Raw genomic sequence first — 17019 nt, 5'->3', positions numbered from 1 at the left:
GCTCAGTGGTCGAGTGCCCCTGAGTTCAATCCCTGGTACCCATCTCACCAAAGAGAGAGAGAGAGAGAGAGAGAGAGAGAGAGAGGAATGAAGGAAGAAGAGTTGTGTTTGGAGACCACCATTTCTCCCTAACAGCTTCAGGGAAGGGACAAAGTAGTGTACCAGGCTCTTAGAAATTCAGTAAATACTGGAAGAAGGAAAGGATAGAGAAGGATGGAAGGAAGAAGAATAGGTCACCTGTTAGTCCCTTCCATTGGGCGGAGTTAAGAACTGAAGAGACAATAAGGCAGATTGCCCCCATGAAAAAGGAGCACCTCCCTCTCACCATCCCTCTGGGCCAGGGGAATGCAGTGAGAAAGTGAGACACACCCACCCAGCCAGCCTCTTACTGCTGTAAACTGATCCCCTCCAAGGGAACAATCTGGAAGGCATATCTAGCTACCTCCTCAGCTTCAGCAATTGTAACTTATCCTTCAGAGAACAGAAAAATGTTGGTTTCAACATAGCCAAAGGACCAGGGTTCTCCAGGGACAGCAAATTGACAGGCAAGTCAGGAAGCTTTGTACTCAGGAGGGTGTCTGGCACCACAAGGACATTAAATAATGAATATGTGAATGAATAAATACAACAAACACTCTTCCCACCTGAAAATGGTCTCACTCTGTGTTTGGGGCCTTTACTTCTCCCTCTTGGGCTGTTTCCTCTGAATACGGATGACTCTCATCCTCCCAAACCCAGAGGAGAACAAACCTCCCTCCCCCCAGCTGCCCCGGCTGGCAGATTCCAAAAAACCACAAAACACAAAGGATGGTCTTGGGGAAAAAACAGGGAAGCTTTCATCTCCAGCCAACCCTGCGTGCTTTGGCTGATCACAAGTGCAATCCTGGCCTTATCTCTCCAGAAAGCCCAGGAGGCTAGGTTGGCCTTGCTAACCTGAGGCCTCTGTGGATTCCCACCCCCATATTTGACCTCAGAGAAATCAGATACTTTATGTCTGATGTTCCACAGGTGGGCCTAGAGAGGAGTTGAAGTGCTCTGAGCATCATACACCCAGGATCAGCACACAGATTCCTCTGAGCAACTCCTCTTAAGGCCCACCCTGCCAGTGGCCAAGGGATTGAAAAGTGAAAGTGGGAAATGAAGAAACGTACTCAGAGCATCACCCAGCATAGCAGTGTGCCCAGAATCATCACTGCAGCTTGGTCTGCCATATACCAGCCTAGTGGAAGGGATTACTTACAGCAAAGTCAAGGAGAGTTGAAGAACCAGCTAAAAGTGGGACCTGGGCTCTGTTTTTACAGCCCATATTTCAACATGGGTTTCCTATAAAAGCACAATACCCAAGCTCTGGATTCTTGAACATGCCTCCCTTGTCCTGCTTTTTTATTTTAGTTGTTGATGAACCTTTATATTTTATTTATATATGGTGCTAAGAATCGAACCCAGTGCCTCACACATTTGGGGCAAGCACTCTACCACTTAGCCACAAGTAGCCCTTGTACTACTCTTTAAAAAAAAAAGAGCTACACCCTTAGCACTGTGGCCACTGAGCAATGTGGCCCACGCCTATAATCCCAGCAGCTTGGGAGGCTAAGGCAGGAGGATCACAAGTTCAAAGCCAACCTCAGCAAAAGTGAAGCACTAAGCAACTCAGTGAGACTCTGTCTCTAAATAAAATACAAAATAGGGTTGGAGATGTGGCTCAGTGGTTGAGTGCCCCTGAGTTCAATCCCTGGTACTGCCTCCCCGCCCCTCCACCAAAAAAAAGAAAGGGCAGGACAATCCCTACTCCATTGCATGTTCTGTTTTCTAGCTCTTCATCTTCCTGCACTTGTTTTTTTTTTTTTTTTACTCTGTCTCCTCATTCTTTTCTTCTCCCTCTTTTCCTCTCCTGTTCCATTTGTTTGGTATTTCACAGTTTATGAAGCTCTTTCAGATACATTAGGTGTATTGACATTTGTGTAATGGCATGTGTCACAGAGCAAGGACTATAGCATATACCAAAGTGGGCAAATTACAAGGCAGACTTTGGTAAAGTGGAAAAGAGAGAGAGAGAGAGAGAGAGAGAGAGAGAGAGAGAGAGAAATTCTACCAGTAAAATAAACAAAAGAGCAACAGACACCGTATGAGGGAAAACCATGGCACGGAAGCCTCAGCCCAATGTTGGGCTTTGGGGGGCAGCCCCTCTCTTTCATCTCCCATGCAAAATCTAAAGACTCACATCGGTGCTTGTTTGCTGAGATGTCTTTCTTGGTTTGAGTTCCCCTGAAACAGGGGTTTCCAGTTCAAGTAGTTTATTTGGAAGATGATCCCAGGAAACACTAATAAGGGAGTGGGGTAATAAGAAAAAGAAGGGAAGGAAACCACTAAAAAGTGTCATCTTAAGTTACTACATGGACAATTGGAGCCCAGATCTGCTGGGGAACTGTGAAAGACAATATGGAACATAAAACCACGGTTATCCAAACTGAGAAGGAAGCTGGGTATTTACTCCCCACCCCACCCTGCACCCACTTCTGTCATTGGTTGAGAGCTGCTTCCTGAGCTGAGCCATTGATTCCCTGGTATTTCCCCTCTCCCTGTGCAAAGGCCAAGTACATTCCTGTGGCCAGAGCGAAGCCCTCAGCAGAGCCCTAGATTTTCCGTAAGCGTTCTCTGGGGAGTAGAGGTGAGACCTGAGAGGATTTGAGCAGGGCAACAATATCCAGTAGGCTTCCAATCAATACCCTTTAGGGCTAGGGGTGTAGCTCAGTGGTGGAACACTTGCCTGGCATGTGGGAGGCCCTGGGTTTGATCCCCTGTACTGCAAAAAGCCACAACAACAATAAAAACAATCAATACCCCTTACCTTGAGCCAGTTGAAAGTATTTCTATTCCTTGAAACTAAACAGGCTGTATCTTGCTGGGTTTCTGTTCTCGCGCTAACAAGGCTCAGGGGTCACTCCAGTTGAACTGGGCTTACTTGGCTGCGCAAAATAACCACACAAGAGACACAAATACCTTTTTTTGGGGGGTTGCTGTGACGGCTCCTCTGACCTTAAGGGTCCACAGGAAGAGAGAGAGCCAGAGCACAGGCTGACCCCTTCTATTGAGGAGAAGCTATTCAAATGAGGCAAGGGGTCAGGTTTCAGGGGGCTGAGTCTATCTTCATGATGTTCACTATCAGCAGGTTGACTGACACCTGGGTAGGCCACACCCAAGGGCACAGTAAGAGAAGGGGACACACATAAGGCACTTCCATGGAAGATTCTATCCTAAACAGGGCAAGGGGTTATATTACAAAGGAACAGGTGAGCATAGCTTCACTCGTGGGGCTGTAGCAAAACACACCCACGCAGGAGACACTGACCCTCGAACCCAAGAAGGGTGGGGAAAGCTCTGCCACATTTCTGCGACTGAGCGCCTCAGCACCCAGCTGGGGAGTGTGACTCAGTCACGTGTAAGGTTGGTCTCCCACAGTATCTCACTCTCCTTCCTTTCTCTTGTCCCTTTTGCTTTAAAATGACCCTCTTTGCCACCTGAAAATGTCTTTGCATCTCCACTCATTTTGTTCTCCTCCTCCTCCCCGTCTCCCTACTCCTCCTCTTTCCTCTTCCTGAGTACTGGGGGTTGAAGCCAGGAGTGCTCTATTACTGAACTAAATCCCCAGTCCTTTTTATTTTTTATTTTGAAGGAGGGTGTCACTAAGTTGCTAAGGCCAGCCTCAAACTTGCAATCCTCAGCTTCCTGAGTTGCTGGAATTACAGGTGTGTGTTATCACACCTGGATCCATTCACTGTTTTTTTTTCTTTGCTCTGGACTTGAAATATTTTCTTTCTCCCTGAGTTTTTGTCCATGCACAACTTGCTTCCTTCAAGACTGTTCTCTTTGTTCTATTATCAGTCACACTCCTTGAATGATAAACAGGAGTTCCAGGCAGAGGAAGCTGCAAGAGCTAGCACATAAACAGAGAAGAGTTCAAGGTCACTAGCCCTCCTGGACTCTGTGTTCCTCCTGGTCTATTATGCCCAGCCTCCAATAATCCCCAAATTCTGGTATTCACATCTTATACAGTTCCTTCCCACACTGTGTGAGAGTTGGTATATGTGAAGAAGAAAATAGATCAGAAGTAATAGTATGTCACTTCTGAGATAAGGTTATAAAAGACACTACAGCTTTCCACTGGCCTGATCATTTGCTATAGGCTTCAGTTGCCATGTCATAAGCACCTCTATGGAGAAACTGAGACTTTCAGCAAACCATGTCAAGTCAGTGACTCATCTTAGAAGTAGATCCTGCAGCCCCAGGTGATGTAACTTCAGGAAAGATCCTAAACCAGGACTATCTTGCTAAGCTTATCTCTGATGTCTGATGCTCAGAACTGTGTGAGATAATAAGTGTTTGTTTGTTTTTCAATTTAATGATGCTGGGGATTGAACCCAAGGGCAGTCTACCAAAGTGCTATATCCCCATTCCTTTTTTTTATTTTTATTTTTTTGTGGTGCTGGGGATTGAACCCATGGCCTTGTGAATGTGAAGCAAACACTTTACCAACTGAGCTATATCCCCAGCATTCCCCTGCCCTTTTTAAATTTTTTACTAATTTAGTGAGACAGGATCTTACTAAATTAGTGAGGCTAGCCACAGGCTCGTGCTCCTGCCTCAGCCCCTGGAGTAACTGAGCTTACAGAGGTGTACCAGCATGACAGGCTAAATGTTTATTTTTTAATTTTTGGTACTGGGGATTGAACCCAAGGGCCTTAACCACTGAAGCACACTCTCATCCCAGTTTTATATTTTATTTGGAGATGCTCTGGCTGAGTCCCTTGGGGCCTCACTAAATTGCTAAGGTTGGTTTTGAACTTGTAATCTTCCTACCTTAGCCTCCCTCCCAAGCCACTGGGATTACAGACATGCACCAGGGTGCCTGGCCTACATGTTTATTTTTTAAAGCTGCTACATTTGGGGGTAATTGTTTACAAATAATAGATAACCAATGTACCACTTTTTATCCGATAATATTCCCCTCAATGTCTAGGACCTTTCTGCTTGTCTCCTTGGGTTCCCATGGTCCACCTGCTCACCTGTGTCTTCTGCTGCACCCAACAGACAGTTACATGATGGTTCTGAAGCTGCTTTCAGAGCTCAATGCTGGCTAAAACACTATGCTATTCTTTCCCTTGGCAGTTTTTCCCCTTAATTTATATTTCTTTATACAATTTGAAAGAAACAAGAAGCCATAATTTCCTGATTCATTTGTACTTGCCCCTCCCCTGTGGTGTTGCGAGGATGATTTTTATGTGACAGAGGTTTTTCTCCGAGTCTTTTTTTCTGCTCTTTCAGTTAACAACAGAAGTTAGCTTGTCACGAATAAATGGAAGTTGGGCCTCCAAAGGTTGGAATTGAATTTTAAATCTGGAATTTGTGTTCTCTGAGTGGGTTCCAAAACTGGCAGCTTCCATGCCCTCCTCTGATTCAGTTTCTCTGCCTCATTGGATTGCTTTTTCCATCAGAGATAGACAAACACTTCCCAGGGTGATTTTCTTGGAAGGCATGATGGAAATGCATACCCAAATACTGTATCATTTCAATGCTATAGCACAGAGTTGCACATGCCTAGAACCAGCTCAGGACTGACTCTTTCTCGGTAGAGACTTCAAGCTCTGGACCTTGGACTTCCCGTTTTGTTAAATTTTCTATCCTGAGAAGCAGCTCTGAAAATTTCCAACAGACATTAAATTTTGACCTGTCCCAGGACACCAACCTAAGACTTGGCATTGAGGCATCATTTCTCCAGACTTTGCGGTAGTCCAAAATAGGAGATAAGACAGAAAAGAAACAATTTTGGTTATTTTTGGGAAATTTTGTTCCTCTCTGTTGCAGTAACTGCAAATTATTCTACAAGACCTGAAGGAGTTGGGAAGATACAGAATACTACGGAGCTCCTACTGTGTGCAAGATTATTTTTCAATTCATTTCTCATAAGAGCCAAGTGAAGAAGGAATTGGTGGCAAGGGTATTTTGGTCCATGCCTCCTGAACTGGGGATTGAACCCAGGGTGTTACACTATTGAGCTACATTCCCAGCCCTTTTTATTTTTTATTTTAAGACACTGAATTATTGAGGCTGGCCTTGAACTTGTGATCTTCTGCTTCACCCTTTTGAGTAGCTGGATGCAGGTATGTGCCACTGCACCCAGTTTTGATTGACAGTTTTAAAACATGGCTTCAGCTGAGTGTGGTGATGCACAACTGTAATCCCAGCTATTTGGGAATCTGAGACAAAAGGATCACAAGTTCGAGGCAGACCTGAGCAATTTAGCAAGAATATGTCTCCAAATTTAAAACAAAAGGGCTGGGTTGTTGGGTACTGATACCCACTTGTAATCCCAGTAACTTGGCAGGCTGAGGTAGGAGGATCACTAGTTTAAGGACAACCTCAGCAACTCAGCGAGATCCTCAGCAATTTGGCTCAACCCTGTCTCAAAAGGAAAAGGAAAAAAAAAAAGGTGGGGGGGAGTGGGGATGTAACTCAGTGGTAAAGCATCCTTGTATTCAATCCCCAGTATAAAAATGACAAACAACACACACACAATTTTTTTTAAAGGAATGAGGATGTGGTTCAGTGGTACAGTGCTTCTTAACATGTATGAGGCCTTTGTTCAAGGCCAGTACTGCAAAAAACAAAAACAAAAAACATAACTTCATATCCCTTGACCTTCCTCTCACCAAGAGTTGGGGTCTATTCTATGTCTTCTTGAATATGAGCAGAATAGTGACATTTTTTTGCAGGGAGTGGGTGGTGTGTGGGTAGTATGGGGATTGAACCAAGGAATGCTTTACCACTGAGCTACACTACATCCCCAATTCTTTGTTTGTTTGTTTGTTTTGAGATAGGATCTCATTAAGTTGCTTAGGGCCTCACTAAATTGCTCACACTCTCCTCGAACTTGCAATCCTTCTGCTTCAGCCTCTCAAATTACTGGGATTACAGGCGTACACCACTGCACTCAGCTAGACTAGTGACTTCTTTGGCTACAGAGTATGATGGAAAAGATGCTGTGATTCCCATTTTATTAAAATCCATGAATTTCTTGCCTTGTTGGCTGGGAGATTTACTCTTGGAATCCAAAGTCACCACGTAAGAAGTCCCAAAGGCCACTGTGCTGTGGGAAAGCCCAACCCATTTGGAGAGGTCATGTAATATACTCTGGTTGACAGGCTCAAGTGAAGTCCTAGGCCGGGCTCCAGACATGCATATGAAAAAGTCTCCAGATTATTCCAGTCATTAAAGTCACCCATTCATACAAGTCAACCCAGCTAAAGCCTCAGACATTATGACCCCAGAAACAATCCGTTTTTACTATGCCTTGTCCAAATTACTGACCCATAGAATCGGTGAGCATAACAACTAGTATGTGATTAAAAAAAAAAAGTGATTTGAACTCAGGTCTGTTTGAGTATAAAACCTATCATTTTCCACTGGAGATTAATCCTTAATGAAATAAGGGGACTAGTTGGACTGGGGCAGGGGATCAGATTGCGAATGCTTTTCCTCAGTTGAACTACACCCTAAATCCTACACTCATCTTCCCAACCCAGGGTCGACCTGCACACACATTTCAGCTCCTGGGGTCACTTGGCAGAATCCCTGACTGCTTGTCTTCTGATGCTGACTGTAGAAAGCAGAAGCAAGACACCTGGGTCTGCAGGCTTTATCTCCGGCAGCTCATACCTCTATGCTGGTGCCATATTGTCCCATTTTTCAGGCAGATCTTGCCCTGCAAGAGATGCTCTGAGCCAGGCCCTCTCTGAGAATAAGTTAGAAGCCCTTTGAAGATTGGCTTAAAAAGTATGGGTCTGCTAATGGGATAGAAGTGAGGAGGTTTTGGCCTTTTATTCCTGTGGAGAAGGGACGTGGGGTCTGGTCTCTCTTCTTCCCTGTTTACAGTAGTGCTGTGGGTTTCATTTCATTAATCTTTATAAACTCTCTGGAGGTTGTCAGGTGCCAGGTGCTATAATAAGTGTGAAATTTAACTTCTTTTTCATCAAGGAAAAAAAAAAAAAAACCCAGCCTGCAGAGATTCAAGTGCTGGGAATCTGCTTGTAAAAGACAGGAACCCTATTGTCAACTTTAAATAAATTGCAACTGAAGCATGATCAGGCACCAAATTATCACAGCAAGTCCTCTCAGGAGCTCTTGCTGTCCAGAAAAGTATAAGTAAGAATTTGGTCCAGGAAGGGGGCAGGTTTGAAGGGTCACAGCCCTGCTACCTCTCATTGCTAGGGGCTTCTAGTAGCGTCCCCCACCCCAATATACTATTCTCCCTACCGAGGCTCACCATTCCCCTCTGCAGGCTCTCCTCAATGCCTCCCACCCTCCAGTCCTTTTAGCCCCACTTCCCCACCTCCCTGCTACTGCAATTACCTCTGGTGAGCAGTGCTGGCTGAGTTATCTGAAGATATGACCCTGGCCATTAACCTTTAAAGAGCAAAATGCCAGTAGTGCTGCATCATAGAGAGCACACCTTCTATTTACAGCTGCTTTTTCAGATCACAAGGTACTAAGTAAAGAGACACTTGCTTTAATAACAATCATGTGCCTAAAATTCATGCAGGGGAGAAAAAGCCATGAAGGGATCAGAGCAAGCAGTGGGAATTCAGGTCAAACCAGAGATGTTGGACAGCAAACCACAGGTGGGTTCTGGGACTGCAGCTACTAGGAGCAGCTTTGGCCAATTCCACAAGGAAGGAAAATTAACTAATTAACTTCTACTGAGGTTTTTTTTTTTTTTTTGGTGGGGGAGGTGGTTACTGGGGATTGAACTAGGGGCACTCAGCCACTGAGCCACATTCCTAGCCTATTTTGTATTTATTTAGAGAAAATGGATCACTGAGTTGCTTAGTGCTTCACTTTTGCTGAGGCTGGCTTTGAACTTGTGATCTTCCTGCCTCAGCCTCCTGAGCCACTGGGATTACAGGTGTGCACCACTATGCCCCATAACATCTACTGAGTACTTACCATGCATCAGTTGTTACTCAAGATATTTTACTTACATATTTTACTTGGTAATCAGTGCAATCCTGTGTGGTCTTATTTTACAAATGAGTAAATTGAGGCTCAGAAAGACATAATTAATTACTTCTGAGATTAGTAGACCCAAATCACACAATTGTTAGAGGAAGGAACAGGAATTCAAACCCAGCTTTATCTTACTCCACATTCTTTATTTTACCTACAGCTGAAGAGACTATTTATCATCCTTGTCTGGGCAAAGATATCCTAGTGTGTCAGTGACCCCCACCTTCCTCAAAAAGAAAAGAAAAAAATATATATATATTCCTAACATGTTTACAGAGAGGCCTGGATGAAAGAGTTTTTAATACCCCTTAAGAAGATCCCAGAGCTGGCCATGGGGGCTCATACCTGTAATCTCAGGAACTTGGGAGGCTGAGGCAGGAGGATTGCAAGTTCAAGACCAGCCTCAGCAACTTAGTGAGGCCCTAAGCTACTTAGTGAGATCCTGTCTCAAAATAAAAAATAAAAAGGGCTAGTGATATAGCACAATGATAAAGCACCTCTGGGTTCAATCCCCAAAAATAAATAAATAAAAAGAAAGTCTCAGAAGCCAGGTATGATGGTATAAACCTACAATTCCAGTGACTCAGGAAGATGAGGCGGGAAGATCACAAGTTCCAGGTCGGCCTCTGCAATTTAGCAAGACTCCATCTCAAAATGAAAAATAAGAAGGGCTGGGATGTAGCTCAGTGGTAGAGCCCCACGGGGGTTCAATCCCAGTACTGCAAGGAAAAAAAGAAAGTTTCAAAAGAAACTCTAAACTTTGACAACTGTACTCATCTGGAATTGTGCCATAAAAGGACTGCCATTCCTAACTGCTCTCTAATCCTTAGGAACTCCTCAAGGTCGCACTGAAACATCATCTCATCCATAATGTCTCACAGGTACCTATATTTCTTTCTTTTCTTTCAATTCACTTTTCTTTTTTTTTTTAAAGAGAGAGAGAGAGAGAGAGAGAGAGAGAGAGAGAGAGAGAATTTTAATATTTATTTTTTAGTTCTCAGTGGACACAACATCTTTGTTGGTATGTGGTGCTGAGGATCGAACCCGGGCCGCACATGCCAGGCGAGCGCGCTACCAATTGAGCCACATCCCCAGCCCTCAATTCACTTTCAATGACTCCAAATACCTATCTCCCCAAGCTGATGGGACATGAATGCCCAGCTATTTTGCCCATCCCCATGAAACTCAAGAGTCCCAGGAAGTATTGTGGAAGCTCTTTCACTCATCAGCCTCATAGGCCCCTGATATACTTCACAGTCCAACCCACTGACCCTTCTATCAGGAACTGGGGATTAAACCCAGGAGTACTCTACCATTGAGCCACATTCCAAGCCCTATTTATTTATTTAAAATTTGAGATAGAGTACTGCTAAATTCCTAAGGCTATCCTCAAACTTGCAATCCTCCTGCCTCAGCCTCTTGAGTCTCTGGGATTACAACATATGCCATTGCATCTGCCAGGCTCCATCAGGAGGATTTGCTGCTTTGTGGCAGAGAGCTCTTGGGGGTCCAGCATCTCTATGCACTTACTTGGAGGTACTGCCAAAATGTGGGTTTAGACCTGCATAGCTCAGAAGATCCCTGGCTTTAGATCCCTTCCCAATCTGGCAGCCCTCCAAGGGATCCTCCTCTCTCTTCACTCATTCCAGGACCTTCCTACAGTCTCATTACTGAATTTAGGTTAGCAAATGGAGCTGGGCATGATGGTGCACTCCTGGAATCCCAGCTACTCAAGAGGCTAAGGCAGGAGAACTGTAAATTCAAGACCACCCTCAGAAATTTAGCAATATCCTGTCTCAAAATTAAACATAAATATAAACCCAAAATGGAAACTTTCCACTTATTCCCCATTGTTTCCATCATACTTGAAGACAAATAAAAATAATTTTCAATTCCTTTTTTTTTGTTTTTTGGTACTGAGGATTGAACCTTGGGGTGCTTTACCATGAGCTACAAGACCAGACCTTTTTGTTTATTTAGATTTTAGTTGTAAATGGACACAACACCTTTTTAATTTTATTTATTTTTATGTGGTGCTGAGGATTAAATCCAGTACCTCACACATGCCAGGCAAGTGCTCTACCACTGAGCTACAACCCCAGCCCCTTATTTTTTAATCTGGGACAAGGTCTTCCTAACTTGCCGAGAGTGGCCTTGAATTTGTGATTCTCCTGCTTCAGCCTTCCAAGTTGCTGTGATGACAGATGTTCATGACTGTGCCCAGCTTCCTCTCAGTCTCTTATACCTGTAAGATTTAATCCATCAATCTTCAAAATATATCCAGAGTCTGCTTAGTGGTAGAGCACTTGCCTACCATTTGTGAGGCCATGAATTCAATCCCCAGCACCACTGTAAAACAAATAATTAACTAAATGTCACAAAATATATCCAGAGTGTAATCATTTCTCATCACCTCCAGTGCTACCAAACTCAGTCCAAGTCTCCCACTACCTCTTACTGGGACTCTTGTACTCTGACTAGTCACCTGCCTCCATTGTTGCTCCTGTGCAGTCTGTTTTCTGCACAACTAGAACTTCAGTGCCCAACACAGTAACAACTAGCCACATATGACCATTTAAATATAAGTCTATGTTTTTGTTTGTTTGTTTTGTAGGGGGTGCAGGGGATTGAACCCAGAGCCTTGCATGCTGAGCTATATCCCCAGCCCTTTAAAAAAAATTTTATTTTGAGACAGGATCTTGTTAGTGTGCTGAGGTTGGCCTCCAACACGCCATTCTCCTGCCTCAGCCTCCTAAGTTATTGGGATTATGGGTATGAACCACTGTACCTGGCTTGGAGTGAACCTTTTAATACTTCTAGTCATATTATGTCTCTCATCTGCTCAAAATGCTCCAATGACTTCCCATTGCCTATAGAACAAAAATCCACAGAAATGACCATCATATTATTCAGATATTATGTGGCCAGGTCCTCTGCTATGTCTCTTGTCTGGTTTCCAACGCTCTATCTCTCATTTCCGTTACTGGCCTCTTTGACATCTTAGGATCTTTGCACTTGCTCTCTACTGAGCCTTTGTTCAAGGCTCTCTACTGTGCCTCTAACACTCTTCCTTTAAATAATTACATGGTCTACTCTCTTACTTCATTTAATGTCTCATTTCATTCAAATACCTCCTTCCCCAGAACTCCTCCATCTGAAAAGAAGTCCTGTCTTCTTCCTCTAACCTGAAGTCATTCTCTAGCCACTTAGTCTACACTGTTTCTTTATGGCACTTCCCACTATCTGGCATTGTATTACATATTTATTTGTTTTGTGTCTGTTTCTCTCACTGGAACTCATGCTCCATCAAGACAGAGGCTTTGTGATTTTATTCACTGCTCTCTCCCCTTGCACCCAAAACACTGCCTGGCACATAAAAGGGACTCTGGATGTTTATTAATTGATTGAAGGACTAAATTAATGTTTTCTGCTCTGCAAATGCAGCTGAGGCAGGGAATTACATGACTTGGCTACCTTCTTGGAATGGAGAAGAAGAAAAATGCAGAAAGAAGAGATGAATTAATATCTTGATAAATTATTTTGTTACCAGTCTATGTTAATAGAATTGGATATATACATTGACTATACTTCTGTAAGGTTTGTTTTGAAGACATGAACCTGATCCAAAGCCATTAGGGAGAATGCAAATTTTACATTTACTTCTGCACCACTAGACTTGCAAGAAATACTAGGTGAATTTAGAAAATTGCCTGCTGGAACCAGTCTATCTAAAAGACACAAAACCTATACAAACACCACACATAAGTCCACATTATACAACCATATCCAGTGTTACAACTTCTCATCACACTTAAAATAACCCTCCTTTCACTACTTCACAGAAGTTCACAAGCAGCAACTTTCCTGCCACCCACTTCCACAAGCAAACGTCAATTCTTTTTCAAGGTAAACTGTTATGACTTAGGCAAGAGTTGTCTCCCGAAAGCTCTTAGGTGAGACACTGCAAGAAGTTTTAGAGGTGAAATGATTGGGTTATGAGCGCCTTAACTTAATTAGTATGTTGATACACTGATAGGGATTAAGGGGTGGTAATTATAGGTCAGTGGGGTGTGGCTGAAGAAGATGGGTCACTGGGGGCACGCCTTTGGGGTATAGATTTTGTCCCTAGAGATGAACACTCTCTGCTTTCTAATTGTCATGTCCTGAGCTACTTTCCTCTGTCACGCCCTTCTGTCATGAATGATGTTCTGCCTCTTCAGCACAGAGCAAGGGAATAGGCTGACTATAAATTAAGACCTCTGAAACTGTGAGTGCCAAATAAAACTTATCCTCCTCTAAAACTGTTCTTGTCAGGTCTTTTGGTCACAGAGGTGAAATAGCTGACTAAAACATCTATTATAGTATTTTGGCTTCTCTTAACGATGTAACTCCTGGACTGGCATGGTGGCATATACCTGAAATCCCAGCAACTTGGGGGGGTGAAGCAGGAGGATGGCAAACTCAAGGCCAGGACCGTTAATTTAGAAAGGCTCTAGACAGTTTAGCAAGACCCTATCTCAAAATTTTAATAAAGAGTGGGGAAGTAGCTCAGTGGTAAAGCACCCGAGTTCCATTTCTAGTAAAATAAATAAATAAATAAATAAATAAATAAATAAAGCGATGTTACTATGCTTTTCAGGTTCTTTTTTTTTTTTTAAAGTACATCATTGATGAATTTTTCAGAGTTATGCCCCAACTCCTTTTTTCTTATAAATCCTGAGGGATTTTGCACAGCTTGGTGATTTTTAGGTGTACATATGTTACCTTACAACACAATTGACTGTAATTGGGTCCATCTACTCTTTATAACAACCCACAATAGATGGAAAATGTCTTTAGGGCAGGGACTATGTTTTATTCATTTGTGAATCCTCCCCTCCCCCAAGACAGTAGCTCGGAATGAAACAGATGGTCATGAGATGTCTGTTGCTTCATAGCCTTCTTTCAGGATATCTCTATTAGTACCCTGGATGCAGACTGTCAAATAAAGCTGGAACAGGATGGCCAGAAGAATTCTGGGATAAACCTGCCCAGGGAAGGTCTCTGACCACCCAGAGCTTCCAGGGTCTATTGCTGAGAACCATTAACTTTCAATCCCCACTCCCAAGTCCCCATGCCCGCCCCGGCAGCACCCTATGGAAACAGCAGCAGCTCATACTACCAGGAGGCCCCACATAAGATGTATTAACATCACAAAAGTTAATGGACCAGAAAGCGGGGGAGGCACAAATCACTTTCAGCCACTTTCCTTGGCAACTAGAGAACAAGTTCAATGTGGTGCCTGAGGAAGATCAGGCCTTGGGAAGCAGTGGCCTTCATGGTCTAAAGCATTACCTTAGAACCTCCCTGGAAAGCAATACCTCCCTGATCATCTGGGCCTAGTAACAGATGACGCAGAGCAAGTGACATGAGCAGCCTGGTGTTCCTTATGCTGCTTTCTGTCCTTTGTCTACTGAGGGCTTTATGTAGCTTTTGCTGGCTGTGCAGGGCTTTCCCTGGGGAGAAGTAACTTCTCTCCGTCTGGGAAAGCTTAGAGGTGCCTCTGCCTCTCCCTGGACTTCTGGCTCCTTGAGTCCTGGTAGTGAGAGAAATGTCTTTATTAAAAGGCTCCAAGGCCTCTTTGGGTGTAAAAGATAAATCTCCTCATTACTCCTTATAGCCCCACTTTGTTCCACATGCAAGGCTTGGATGGGCCACATTGAGTCTTATAGAGACAGCATGTTTTACAGGGTGAAGGGCTGGGGAAAAAAGAGATATAAGGAGATAGAAAGAAGGTATATAAAACTAGGTAGACCCTGACATTTAAAAGGAAAAGATGGGAAGTAGCTAAGAAATGCCTAGTGGCAAGAATGACCAGGAGACTTAAAGAAACAGTGATGCCTAAGACAGTATTAAGTTGTTGGTTGAAATGTGTAGTATGTGAACCCTTCCGTTTCCATCAAGCTTAAAGTAAAAATCTGCCACATGGATCCTTGAATTAGAGATACTTAGGAGAATGAAGAGGTAGGGGCGATGTGAGAGAATAAAGAGTGATCAGTTAGTCAGAGATTCATTCCATAGAGAGCTGAGAGGAAGGTATATTTCAGTGGTAGATTGCTTACCCACATGAGGCCCTGGGTTCGTGCTCCAGCACCACCTCCCAAAATTAAAACAAACAAACAAACAAACCTGCAGATAAAGGGACCAAGATCAAACATTTTATAGCATTCTACTGCAGTTACAGAGTGGCACATACAATTCTAAATGCTTTATAGGAATATGAATATTACATCTAATTCATTTAATCCTCACATCTACCCCCTGAAAGAGGAAATGTTATTATCTCCATTTTATACATAAAGAAACTGAGGTACAAAGAGGTTAAAGGATGATGAGTCCAATGTCATATCCTTAGCAAGTAGCAGAACTGTGATGTGAACCCAGGTTCCAAAGCTACTTGTTTTGTTGTTGTTTTCCAAGACTAGGGATTATACCCAGGGGCATTCTACCACTGAGCTACACCTCAGCCCTTTTTATTTTTTGAGACAGGGTCTCACTAATTGCCTTGGCTGGACTTAACTTATGTTCATCCTGCCTTAGCCTCCCAAATCACTGGGATTACAGGCATGTGCCACCATATCTCACTGATAGCCACTATTAAACATTACACACTACTGCCCCTTAAGAAGCCTCAAAGAGGGCTGGGGATATAGCTCAGTTGGTAGAGTACTTGCCTTACATGCACAAAGCCCTGGGTTCAATCCCCAGCACCATAAAAAAAAAAAAAAAAAAAAAGAAGAAGAAGCAGCCCCAAAGAGCTGGGCACGGTGGTTTGTGCCTGTTATCTGAATGGCTGGGGAGGCGGAGGCAAGAGGATCCCAAGTTTCAGATCATCCTCAGCAACTGAGACCCTGTCTCAAAATTTAAAAATGAAGGGCTGGGGTTATAGCTCAGTGATAGAGCACTTGCCTAACATGTGTGAGGCACTGGGTTCAATTTGCAGCACTGCATATCAATCAATAAAATAAAGTCTATCAATAACTAAAAATATATTTTAAAAAGTAAAAAGGGCTAGGTATATAATTCAGTGGTAAAGCATCCCTGAGTTCAACCCCCAGTACCCCAAAAAAGAAAAAAAAGTATGTCAGGTGAAGTACTAGAGGGAAAGAAAAAGCCAGGAAGACTTCATGGGGAAGGTAATCTTATGTGCTTCTTTTTTTGGGGGAGGGGGGGTACCTGGGATTTAACTCAGGGGCACCTGACCACTGAGCCACATCCCCAGTCCTATTTTGTATTTTACTTAGAGACAGGGTTTCACTTAGCACCTGTCTTTTGCTGAGACTGACTTTGAACTCGTGTTCCTCCTGCCTCAGCCTCCCGAGCCATTGAGATTCCAGGTGTGCGCCACTGCCATTGTGATGGGCCCAGAGGTACTCTTAACGCACCATTAAGGCCTACTGTAGAATAAAGTCTGGAATCCCATTTCAAGCATATCCTGGTCCTAGCCCTCTTTCTTCAGGTCTTTTCCTCCCTTTTTGGCAGAATTCCTCTTATCAAATCAACAGAACACAGGACAGAATCTTGTAGAGAGGCAGGAGCAGGACAGTCAAAGTCTGGGTTGATGAGTCAGTAGAAAAGGCTCTAGTGCCAGAAAATGGTCTGCAAACTGAGTCTGAAGGGAAATTTGGACTTCTTATACCAAATTATCTTTGCTTTTTAATTGAGATATAATTCACATAGCATGATATTCACCATTTTAAATGTGCAATTTAGTGGTTTTTAATATATTTACAAGGTTGTGCAGTCATCATCACTATCTAATTCCTGAACATTTTCATTAGCCTAGAGAGAAAGTCTACCCATTAGCAGTTACCCCCCACTTTCTTTGCCACCAGTCCTGACAACCAGTAATCTACTTTCTGTCTCTATGGATTTGCTTATTTAGGACATTTCACATCAATGGGATTTCACTGTATGTGG

General features: G+C 43.4%; 1 long non-coding RNA gene across 1 annotated transcript in view; it reads left to right on the top strand.

The window, feature by feature from the left end:
• Window positions 1-8613: 8613 nt before the first annotated feature.
• The window catches only part of LOC113191460 (uncharacterized), a 43543-nt gene continuing 35137 nt past the window's right edge, over window positions 8614-17019 (top strand). Inside the window, exons 1-2 of the long non-coding RNA XR_003301881.2 lie at window positions 8614-8675; window positions 9891-9941. This is a non-coding gene — a long non-coding RNA (uncharacterized LOC113191460). The remainder of the gene's footprint in view (window positions 8676-9890; window positions 9942-17019) is intronic.

This window comes from Urocitellus parryii, chromosome 1, assembly GCF_045843805.1.
Source record: "Urocitellus parryii isolate mUroPar1 chromosome 1, mUroPar1.hap1, whole genome shotgun sequence".
Lineage (NCBI taxonomy): Eukaryota > Metazoa > Chordata > Mammalia > Rodentia > Sciuridae > Urocitellus > Urocitellus parryii.
This window is presented reverse-complemented; position numbering and strand designations above follow the sequence as displayed.